Consider the following 12,597-nt stretch of genomic DNA (forward strand, 5'->3'; position numbering starts at 1 on the left):
TCGGCTCACTTTGAAAAAAGGGGTAATTTGATAATAACGAAGCATAATTTGTTTTACAATAATTTATTCCCATTTTTTTACTTTTTTTTTTTTTAAAACAGTGAGCTGAACAAATAAGAACATACATGTCCGTGTAAAACAATGATCGATGGCTGGTTGCACAATCGCCATCGATGGCAAACATCGATGGCATCTGCACCGATGGCCATCCCTAGCACCAGCAGCCTTGTTATTCTTTCTTTCACTTGCAGTCACAGCACTGTACTCAGTCTCCAGAGTTAGTACATCTCAGCTGCCACAGATAACAGTGCTGAGTTCAGGCAAATGCATTGTAATGAAAAACGAAACTGAAAGTAAAAGAATGACGGTTCACCTTTTTGGGATCGGTGGCTCACTCACTCTTTTATGGAATCCATCCAAAAGATATGCTTCGTTCGCGAACGACCCATCTCTAGAAGAAACAGGATCCCTCTCTTTTACAAGCCATGTAGCACAGTGGTATTTGCAGTGGTTCTACCATAACCTTTATGCATTTCCCCTTTAAGGTGGCCATACACTACTGCAACTTTTTGCGGTAGTGTATAGACTATTGTTATGGGGGACGCACAAGTAGTTATTTAAAAATGTTACTTTTATTAATAATATCTTAATTTTCCCTGTATTTCTATATGGAAATTAGTATAAGCATTGAAAAATAGAGGATACAATCTCAGACAACGTGCTCAAAGAAAGAAATTAGTGTGTTAAAATTCCTGGGCAGCTCAAGGGGGATCAGATGATACATCACATGTGGTCCTTTGACATGTAATATAACCCATTCTCTCCCACCGGTAGGGGTCTGAGGCTGAGGTCGGACGTGCAAGCAGGTCCGACCTCCGACTCTAGTCCGATGCGCACAAGACCGCCCACTGGATCGATGGGATTTCAAACACATGCGTTTTGGTCCGATTTCTCGGCCCAATCTGTCGGAATCGGGTGAAATTGGCTCAAAGCTCATAAGTGTATGATTTTGTGCCTTTTTACATACCGATGGAGCCAGCCTCGTCTTTGCAGGGCCCCCGCCAGCGGCCGTCTCCAGCCACGAGACGCACGCACGCCCCGTGACAATGGAGCTTCCCCCGGGTCCCCGCCACCGCCGGTCCCCCTCACCACCCCGACACCGCCCCCCCCCCAACCCTGCCCATCTCCCTAAAGTAGAGACAGGCAGGATGCCGCAGCTCCCCAGACATAGGATTGTGACGCGTGTACGCGTGAGACGCACGTGCGTCCCAGTTCAGTGTAGCCCCTGTCTGCCGGCGCTCGCCAGAGGGGAGGCTCTGGCAAGCCCTGGCCAAAGATGACAGGGGCTACATCTATATGTGTTTTACAACATGCAACTTCTAGCTTTTTCTACATAAGCAAAAACTGTTTTCCTGTATTCCTTAGCCAAACATAGAACTTACAATGTGTTCCATTTTTCAGGCAGTGTGTGGGTGTTCAGGATATATGACAATCCAGATAGACAATCCACATGTCACAATGGCATGTACCTCTTTGTGTTCTCCATCCTGATCATTCAGTACATCTTGATTGGTATTGGACTCATTGGCTGCATAATGAGCTGCCTCTGCTGTGAGAATTCGGTAAGTGCACTTGGTTGTGCATTCACTTTTCTTTCTACAAAATACAACAAATACAAAATAAGTTGTGGTGTGTAAAGTTGTATTAGTTTGAGTATAATGTCAAAATCCTGTTCATGTTGATTCTTTCAATAGTTTTTATATATATATATATATATATATATATATATATATTTAAAATATATATATATATATATATATATATATGTGTGTCGAAATGACGGGAGGTACTCAGAAAAAGAAATTACTCTAAGTCAATGCAGACACACATGTGTATTTGCGCCAAGCGCTTTCGGAGCTCCCCCATCCTCAGGGCACTTTACACAGGAGAAAAGCCTGACATAAGGGGGGAAAAAAATGCATCTCATGTGCCCTTGTACTTATTCACTGCTGTGGTGTATAATATTATAGTGTCTATAAATGTAACACCTCTCCTTGTTTTATTACAGTGTTTCGCTAAACTGTGCAAGTGTTTCAACTGTGCCGAATCATGCGCCTGTGCCGAATCATGCGCCTGTTTAAACTGCTGTAAGAGCATCCAGTGCGGCAGTTGTCTGAAGTGCTGCTGCTGTGCAAAGTGCAGTCAGTGTTTACAATGTGCCATTGAAAAGGCTTAAGCAGCCACAGTGCAGGAATCTACAGTATATTTATAACAAATCTAAAATACTGTGATGGTTGATGAGAGCCCTCTATATGTGGGATATCACAGTACATTATTGAAAGTTTTTATAGCATATAAGTTTATTGTTTTCCTGGTATATTCTGTGTACTTTATGTTTAATTGAGGCATCCTTTCTACAACAGTATGTACACAAAAAACACATTAATTACCAGTGAATAGTATGTTAAATCAATTCTAAATTAAAATAATATTTTATTTTGGACCAAAAGTAAAATATTTTGTATCATTTGCTAAAATGTGTCTACATTACTGTATGTGGATGTACTTGACCAAATAGCGACATCACACTAAGCAAAACGTTAGGATGTTACTACTTTAGCTGTACATGTGACAGATGTTCACAGAAATCGATTTAAGACCAATTACAGAAAGGTATAATATCACACTGTAAGAACTACAGAACTGGAGGAGTTTAAAAAGAATATGTATTATATATATATACTACTTTACACCACTGGATGGGCGACACCAATTTTTTGTTGCCTTGAACATAGCAGGTACACTGTACTGCTAGAATTTGGAATGTACTATATTTATTTCAAATGAAGGGAGATTCATGCTAAAGTCGACTAGTGGGCAGTACTGTGCCACCAATGCTGATAACAGAGACAGATAGATGGGGTGCTGTAGAGTGCCACACTGGTAAACCCTTGTTACTGGTTTTACCCCATATTTATTTATATAAATATATTTTGTGTAATTAATGATACCTCTTGCATGTTACTGTTTTCACTCAGTTAAATAATGGATAAATAAAATAATTTAACAAATGCATATTTTTCTGTGTATTTTTGGTGGGTGATCAGTTATTAATGGCATTATTATGATCGGCAGGATCCCAGAATTTGACCCTAAAATTGCCGGGATTTAAATCCCCGGTTTGGAGTTTCCAATCCTGGGATTACTGAAGCACCCGCATTGACGCTGCCCTCGCTACACCCGCCTCCGGCTGTGCTGCTCTGCGCAGAGTAACGTGGTTAGAGGTTACGTTGCGCTGCCCACCAGCCGTACCGCTGCACCCCTGCCCCACTGTTTTGCCACTCCGACTGCACTGCTGCTCCCGCCTGCCCCACTCCCGGCAGCACGGGCCGCCCATGTGACCTGTACAGGGCAACCAGTTTGCCAGGGCGGGGGCATTTTTTTATTAGGGATGCCAATTCCAGGATTGAGCATTTTTCAATCCCGAATTGAAAGAACGCCCTGAGATCGGCATCCCTAATTATGATTACTATTTCCTTTTATTTCCAACCAGGGTACTTCTGTGCTCAATGGCCAAACGTCACAATAATAAATGCCCATGTACTATATATATATATATAGTCGGACATTATGATATTGGTGTTGGTCGGACATTACGATATTGGTGTTGGATGATCTCCCAACAGTCAGGAATCCGATGGTCAATAGACTGCTGTCAGAATCCCGACTGCTAAAAGCCGAACAGTTAGACTCTCGACTTACAGGGGCTATTCTCCCTTGGAAGATCCACGACCCCCAAAGATAACCTGTGGCAAGCGCAGCAAGCCAGCCAGCCTGCAACTTGGGGCGCAGTAAAACCACAAGGGTTTTCGTTGCACTTGCCCTGCTGATGGACCCTCATACCACACCCCATGATACAAAGGTCATCGTACTGGACCTGCAGTTTTGCTTCCACAAGCCTTGTGCTCTTTCCACAAATCTTGGCCTGCTGTACCTAAATTAACTCTGGTACATGTGCCCTCAGAAAGAAAAACCAGTCTGTAGTATAAAAAAAAGAAATTGTATTAAAATGTGGAAAGTGAGTGGTAAGTAATTCTTGAAAGCATGCACTGTGTAGTTTAGTAAAGGCTTATGGGAAAAGTATTAACAACTCATTTTCATCTATAGGAATTATGGGCCTAATTCAGACCTGATCACAAAGTACCTTTTTTCTGAAATGGACAAAACCATGTGCATGGCAGATGTAACGTGCAGATTAGTTAGATTTGGGTTATTTTGTTTCTATGCAGGGTAAATACTGCCTGCTCTATTTTTACACTGCAATTTAGATTTCAGATTTACCACACCCCACCCAAATCTAACTCTCACTGCACATTACATCTGCCCCATCTGCAGTGCAACATGATTTTGTCCATTTGAGAGAAAAAGGTTCTTTGCAATCAGGTCTCAATAAGGTCCTCATAAAGATGAGCAAGAGATGAATGGTTGAGTTTTGCTAATATAATACTTTTGTACTGACAAGAGATCCACCTGCAATTATTCTACTAAATTGAATGATTACTTAGAGACTGAGTATCAGTTATGCCCAGGATCAGATGTCTGCCTTAGTGATGTCCTCCCCTGAACACCATTCTACTTCGGTACTTCAGTACATATATGTTTGTAAAGTCTATAAGCCTTTGGCTGACACTAAATTGTTCTTGCTCTCTTTGCGCATTCTGCCCTGTGCTCTTGTAGTCACCTTTGCAGGGCAGCAGGAGATTTAATTTCTCAACAGTATGATTGACATCAGGCAATGCTTACAGGAAAGAGCAAACTCAAACTTGGTTTTCTATTGCGTGGCAACTTCATCCAATACTTCCAATCTTGTGTCATTGATTGGACTCCAGGTAATCTAACATTAGACGCCAATTATCTTTGATGAATCTATGGAATTCCAAAGGGTTCACATCAATTTTCTTGCCATTGTGCTTTTCTTTTTAAATATACTGGAAGTCTGTGTGTTACTACTGACACATTATTTCATGGTGTAAACAATAGCACACTACATTCCCTAAAGAAACTTTCTACCTGCGCCAATATTTACTTAAGCCTTCATTGTTTGTACTATTGTTTGTTAATGTCCTGCATGTACACAAAACAGGAGAGGAGATTGATATTCCCCTCTACACTCTTTAGGGCAGGGGCAGGCTGGGCCAGGGGCAGGGTGCCACTGTGTGCATCTTGCACGCGCTGCCACAGCCTTCACCGCTGCAGCCTCCAGCCGCCGGCCGCCTCTGCTCTGTATGTCCAGCTCATCCCAGGCTTCCTGCCCGCCAAATGTAAGGCGAGGGCCTCTCCAAAAATGTCCGCAGCCTTATAGGAGACAGACACTAGAGGTACTGCCATACCTCTAGTATCTGTCAGAAGAGAACAGCATGGCCAGCGCTACCCGGAAGTGCAGATTTGGGTAGCGCTGGCACACTATTTAATTGGAACCTCTTGGCGATGAGCATGTACCCTGACTCCCCCCTGGCAAAAAAATCCCCATGGCAACAAGAATGAAACACCTGGCAAGAAGCATGTAACCCCTGGCAATACTTCTGACAATGAACATGTAGGTAAGCAGCAGTATAATATGTAATAGGCATTATTATGTTCAATGGGCATTACAGTATTGGCATTATGTATAATGGGCATTATGGCATTTGGCATTATGTTTTATGGGCATTACGTTGGTGGTATTATGTGTAATGGGCATTACGGTGATGGCATTATGGTGTTGGAATTATGTGCAATGGGCATTACGGTGTGGCATTACATTTAATTGGCATTACGGTGTGTGGCATTATGTGTAATGGGCATTACGGTGTTGGCATTATGTATAATGGGCATTTTGGTGTGGCATTATATGTAATTGGCATTACGGTGTGCGGCATTACGTTTAATGGGCATTGCGGTGTGTGGCATTATGTTTAATGGGAATTACGGTATTGGCATTATGTGTAATGGGCATTAGGAAGTTGGCATTATGTGTAAAGGGCATTACAGTGTTGGCATTTTGTGTAGTGGGTATTACGGTGTGGCATTACGGTGTGTGGCATTATGTTTAATTAGCATTACAGTGATGGCTTTATGTGTAATGGGCATTACGGTGTTGGCATTACAGTGTTGGCATTATGTGTAGTGGGCATTACTGTGTGGCATTATGGTGTGTGGCTTTATGTTGAATTAGCATTACAGTGATGGCTTTATGTGTAATGAGCATTACGGTGTTGGCATTATGTGTAATGGGCATTACGGTGTTGGCATTATGTGTAATGGACATTACGGTGGGCATTATGTTTAATTAGCATTACAGTGATGGCTTTATGTGTAATGGGCATTACGGTGTGTGGCATTATGTGCAATGGGCATTACGGTGTGTGGCATTATGTGTAATGGGCATTACAATGTGTGGCATTAAGTGTAATGGGCATTACAGTGTAAATTTTTGCAACGCGGCTTCAGCGCGTACTTTCCCCATTTCTTTTGTATGTGTGTGTGGGGGAAAGATTGTTTAATCCTTGCTGCATACTAGAGGGGAGAGGGTAGGGTGGTGAAATGATGGCAATGGTGATGGGCCACTTGCTTGTTTTGCCCCCAGGCTGAAAGATGCCAGCCAGCCCCTGCTTTAGGGGCAATTGATTTACAGTATAAATGTAGCAAAAACTGTTTTAGCATAAGTATTATAAACACTAAGTAATGATTGGTGTCTGTTACAAGCAGGGCTTAAAGTAGTCATGGAGAGGTAGTGGAACTCAATTCCCCTGCCATCGACCCCCCCCCCCCCCCCCCCCCTAATTAGCGGAACTTGGGCCAGTGCCAGGGTTTTTGGCACACCCTGCAAACTATAAATTTATTCCCTACCTCCCATTCTTTATGAAGGGACATTGGTCATACAATTGTACTCTAGTTTCAATTATTTCACACAGTAGCACAATCGCCTTCACATTACACCACATGCAATGCCCCTTACTCACTTTTCATGTTATGCTGCACAGTAGTACTCTGTATACATGTATGCAACACAGTAATGTTGCTTATACACAATGCCCATAATAGTACAGCCACTTCCACATAATACCCACAGCAATAATACCTTGTGACAGCTTGAAATCACATACGCTGTGCCAGAGAAGAAAGCTGCTAGGACAGTCTTTTCTGTTGGAATGACTGTGCAGGGCTGTGCTGGAGGTGGAACTAGGTTCCCCCTACCATTAGAGGTGGTGGAACTCAGTTCCCCCCAGTTCCCCCTCACTTTAACCCCTAGTTACAAGGATAATGTTTTAATTATCAAGCTTTATTAAACATTTATGTGATAATCAGCCTTGTTTATTTATGCATATTGTCTACATTCTTTGCAAATTTTTGGATAACCACTGAAGTTTTTCTATTATCTATATTTCTTTAAAAGTTAATGCAAAGGGGTAAATTACTAAAGTGTGAGTTTTTAGAAGTTGCCCATAACAACCAATCAGATTCTAGCTTTTATCCTCTAGTAGGTGCTAGATACATTCTATGTACAATCTTATTGATTGCTATAGGCAACATCTCTCACTTCTAAAAACTGACATTTTACTAAATTTACCCCTGAATGTCTGCCATATACAGATGCACATCTATCCTCCTATGATGCATAGATTGATATACACGAAGGGCACTGCACCTTGTCACAGGATGGTATATTATGTTGCAGCATGGTGCAGCGTGGTTTAGTGTGGTGTATGGTGTTTCCGGTGAGTATCTTGCTTATGTTCGTCTACCAGATGTCGCTTTTGTAATCACCATTGCACATGCATGAGGTCTCCAATGCAATGCAGTGCAGTAATATAGTACAAGAACTACTGTACTGTATGTGAAATGCAGTATACAAGTGTGGTGCTAGACACACAGTGATAACATGCTTTATAGATGAGCACTGGGCTACAGAATCCCTGAATACAGATCATGCACAATAACTACAAATGGAAACATACTGTACTGTACATGCTGTACAAATTCTGAGTGTCCTTTTCTCTCTGGCTTCCACATGGATGTAGGGCTGCAGATGTAAATTTACAAGGACCATACTAATGCTTTTATTTCTACTGTTACTATAAGCTATGTAGCCAAGCTGCATTGGTTGCTAAACTGCTTGACCCAAAGTGGTAAAGAAACCTCTTTTTTTGTGGAAGAGATGCTTGCAAAGCAGTTCACACAGCTCAGTTCAGGTGCAAATATATTTGCCACCCTGCTGAACTCTTTTATTGCTGCCACAAGCTACTCATGCTTTGATTTCTATTGTTATTATACGCTATATTCCCAAGTTGCATTGGACGTTAAACTACCTGATCGGAAAATGGTAAAAAAGCCTCATTTTGCAAATGCAGTGTAGTGCAGTGATACATTACATTGGCCTTAGTAGTGGCAATGAAGGGAAGGAGGCTGATGGAGAGGGAAGGTGCAGTGAGGTCAGGCTTTGTGAAACTGAATGGAAGTGAGTGATTTTGGGGGGAGGAGGTGCTCAGCATGTGCTTTACTGAGCTCACTGTGTGAACTGCTTTACGAGCATGTATTCCAAAAAAGAGGTTTCTTTACTACTTTCTAATCAGACGATTTGTGGCTTCCTAATGTGAGGTGCACTACAAGGTCAATAGCGGTTTAGCGTCCAATGCAGCTGAGTGGAAAAGCATAGAGAAGAAAGTATTGGGGTAGGAGCCTTGCTATGGAGACATATGCTTTAGCATCCCTAAACATTAGTCAACACATGTAGGGCCTATTTCTGGTTCACTTTCAAAAGCAAATTCTTGCTCTAATGAACAATTAGAGAGAATTTGCTTTTGCAAGTGAACCAGAATAAGATCTTCAGAAAGCAATTTGTATAGGGCTATATGAGCATTTTTTTCACACAAAAATTAATTGTGCCAGCTTGCACAAGTAAAATTGAATAGAAAAAAAATCTACAAATTTTAATGTAAAAACAACACACAGTAGAGATAATTAAACTGAATCACCCCTGAGCAGGAACTGAACCTCAAACTCAAATATCGTTACAACCCCCCCCCCCCCCCCCCCCCTCTCCCGATAAGGCAGTTTGCGTGTTTCTAAAGTGAGATTACTACAAGGTTGAGTTGTTAAATAACAGAATAAAGCTATCCTGGAGTCCGGCATTCTTTTGTAACGCAGTAGATACCGTATATACTCGTGTATAAGCCGTCCCGAATATAAGCCGAGGCCCCTAATTTTACCAAGAAAAACTGGGAAAACTTATTGACCCTAGTATAAGCCTAGGGTGGGAAATGCAGAGTGCCATATGTGTGATAAGCAAGCAGTGTGACATGTATGTGTGAATGTGGGGAGCACTATGTCATGCTGTATACTGTATGTATGTATGTATGTATGTATGTATGTATGTATGTATGTATGTATGTATGTATGTATGAGGGGATCAGAATCTCTGGCCGGCACTCACCTGTCCAGCACCTGCTGCAGGGACACACTGCTGCTGCTGGGATCAGACATGACATCCCCGGCCTCCTGTCAGTGGCAGCGCTCAGGCCGAGTGTCTGCATCGCTCCTCTCGCCCCCCAGGAACAGGTCACTGTGCTCTGTCACTGAGGGGAAAACACCAGCGCCGCGTCCTGACAGAACATCGCATCACTTCATGCGACAACACGGCAGCCCCGGACACCAGGAAGTGAGGAGGACAGCAGCAGCGCATGGAAGAAGTGCACTGCCGGCGCACTGTGTCCATGTACTTCCGGCAGTGGCGCCTCCATCCTCTTCACCCGTGTATAAGCCGAGGGTGGGTTTTCAGCAAAAAAAAATGTGCTGAAAAACTCGGCTTATACACGAGTATATACGGTAAATGGCGCTTTGGGCTACACTCGGGGCTTGTCAAATTTCACAATGTATGCAATATTATTGTAATAAAAAAAACTGTATTTACTGTATTTATTGTAATGTGCAGTGGGATGCTTGTCAGGCCTTAGTACATTGTATATTATAGTGCCATTTACATCCACGGCTATTCAGCACTGTACTGTATCTTTCATTAGTGGAGTAATTGCCACCCACTGGTAAAGCAGTATAATTACATGCTTTGGATCCTCTTAGGCATTAGTTTACCTTAGTGTGTCTTAAAGTGCCATTCTTACGGCATGACTAGGCATGACTAGGAGACCTGGATGGTGCAGCTACAGCAACGATGAACATGGCTATAACTGTATATGCATGTGATATGAACTGGTAACCTTTTCATTGTGCTACAGTAGATCAACATCGAGCACAGACACCAATCTACAACCCTTGTCTATCGGGCCACCACACGTTCCAATTCTATGCAGTATTCCTTTCTCCTGACCAAAGGCAATCTTCTTTTGCAACACCCAAAACTGAGAGTGGGACTGTGTTGCAGACTAATATACACAGCACACTCCCATCATCATCCACCTTTAACCCACAATATCAGCTAGGCCAGTCGTAGGTAATTGTAGGCTCCTTATAATTATCAATTTTTCTACAACTTTTCCAACTGACTTACCGACTGAATTCTGCCCTTGATTATCCACATGCACGATATCTACTTGTTGCAAAACATATATTCCCCATAGGTGGCAAAGTGGAATAAAGAACTGCTCCTGTCACTGGGTCAAATATTAAAGCTGTGTACACATCTAAAGATTTATCTGGTGAGAATAAAGTTCTGGTAATGCATAGGAGCACATGAGAATTGAACATTTGCTTCCAAAAACTGGAATAAAAATCAATGGTCATACAGACCAATGTCATTTGCTTCCATATATTACCAAATTTTTGTTCCCACTAGACAGATCGGACAGACCACTCTCAGCTTAAGAAAGCTAATATCAAGTGCTGTGACCTAAGCATCCACCCAATCCAGCAGTAGACCTCTGACATGTGACAACAAATCCAAAGAGGCAACAAAGGCACCATGGAGGTCATTCTAATTCATACTCCCTCTTATGAATTTGCAACGGGGAGTGATGGAGATGGCCTGCGCATGCGCATATACACTTATGCGCATCTGCAGGCCATCTGTGCGAACAGATGTGGCTGCTTGCATAGTCGCCAACCTGTTTGCACGGGCAGTGCAGGTGGCGGGCGTATGGCGGCAAGCACAGGTCGCACCCATGATAATTTGGCCATAACACTGGTGCCAGGGGCGGGCAGCTGATGTCCATGGATGTCAGCTGCCCGCCCTCTTCCCGTACAAGGGCGCCCCAAATCTGACTCACCAGATAGTGACTTAGATTTGCAAACGCCATAGAAATCATTAGATGGTCAGCAACCATAGAATGATTTTGGCCCCGCACGCAAGCTGTGAATGGATGTTTATGCAAAACATCCATTTACATGTGTGCGAGGAAAATCGATGTGGGTGTGGCGGGTGGCGTTAAGTTGACTCGCAAAGCTGATAAATTTGCAGCTTTGCGAGTCAATCAGAATGATCCCCTATACAGTATCTCATTACAAAAATAAGAAGAAAATAATACCAAGGACAGCGAGATCAACATGCTCAGCAAGGACTGTAATTACTGTGTCAAACAAAAACATAACATAGGGGAAATCCCCTATGTCCAGTGCTAGTGATTCTATAGTATCAGGTCCTGCAGTATCTTTGCCCTGTACATGGGAATTCATAGAAGTGAATAAAAAATGTAGATAGTCCGTTCACAATAGCCAAGGGTGCATGGAGGGCTTAGTGCTAGAGATAGGAAGCTATAGAAGAGCAGAAGTGGTCATTCAGCAAATGGATACTACTGTATGCATAGTTGCCTACCCTCCTGAATTCTGCAGGAGACTCCCTGAAATAGCAGCAATCTCCCTCTCTACCTCATTAGTATAGCAATCTCAATCATTTCACCTAGCCCACATTACACGGTTACATTTTTGAGGGGAAAAAAGTATGAGATATAGATACATACACATTGAATCATCAGTGTAATTTCCCAGCACTTTAGCAAGTATAGTAGATCTTACTAACTGCTTTGGGGCTCATCTACATTTGTATACAAGTCATTTTAAAAGATTCCTCTCAGATGTAGCAGTACACACCCACGCTTCTAGGTGCCACGTTCACAATCTCTTTTCACAATCTCTCCATATATGGAATTAGACACACCCTTTGAGTGGAGCATGACACGCCCCCTCAATGGGGCACTGTGCAAAATTCTATTACCAACTATAATCTTCCTGAAACTAGTTTTCAAAGGTAGGCAAGTATGATGCTATGTTTTGTCTCCTGCTAGATAAGACACACCATGCACCTCAAATGCCTTGGTACAAGTTAAAAGACTTATTGTAGATGTGTGCGAATCAAATGAACTCACGGACACCTGTGCAGCTTCAAACATGTGTGCCTTTATTCAAGCTCCGGCTAACACTGACTGCCCGGCCAGCCGTGTGACCGGAAGTGACGTCACAACCTTGGTACTACAAATACCAAGATGCATCAGATGCATCTACATCCCCCCTTTTAAGCTGAGAGGACACAACATGCATGGTTGCAACAATAATGTAACAGTGAAGATAAAGATGAAAGATAAAGACTAAATAACAAAGTCTATGAACTTG

The 12,597-nt window shown here is 42.5% G+C and overlaps 1 long non-coding RNA gene across 1 annotated transcript; it reads right to left on the reverse strand.

The window, feature by feature from the left end:
• Nucleotides 1-335: 335 nt before the first annotated feature.
• LOC146046253 (uncharacterized) lies at nt 336-4,979 on the reverse strand. Its single transcript, XR_014465808.1, has 3 exons — nt 4,804-4,979; nt 1,530-1,656; nt 336-451 (listed from the first exon to the last, which is right to left on the reverse strand). It is a non-coding gene; the product is annotated as an uncharacterized LOC146046253 (long non-coding RNA).
• Nucleotides 4,980-12,597: the final 7,618 nt, after the last annotated feature.

This window comes from Crinia signifera, chromosome 11, assembly GCF_055691185.1.
Source record: "Crinia signifera chromosome 11, ASM5569118v1, whole genome shotgun sequence".
Lineage (NCBI taxonomy): Eukaryota > Metazoa > Chordata > Amphibia > Anura > Myobatrachidae > Crinia > Crinia signifera.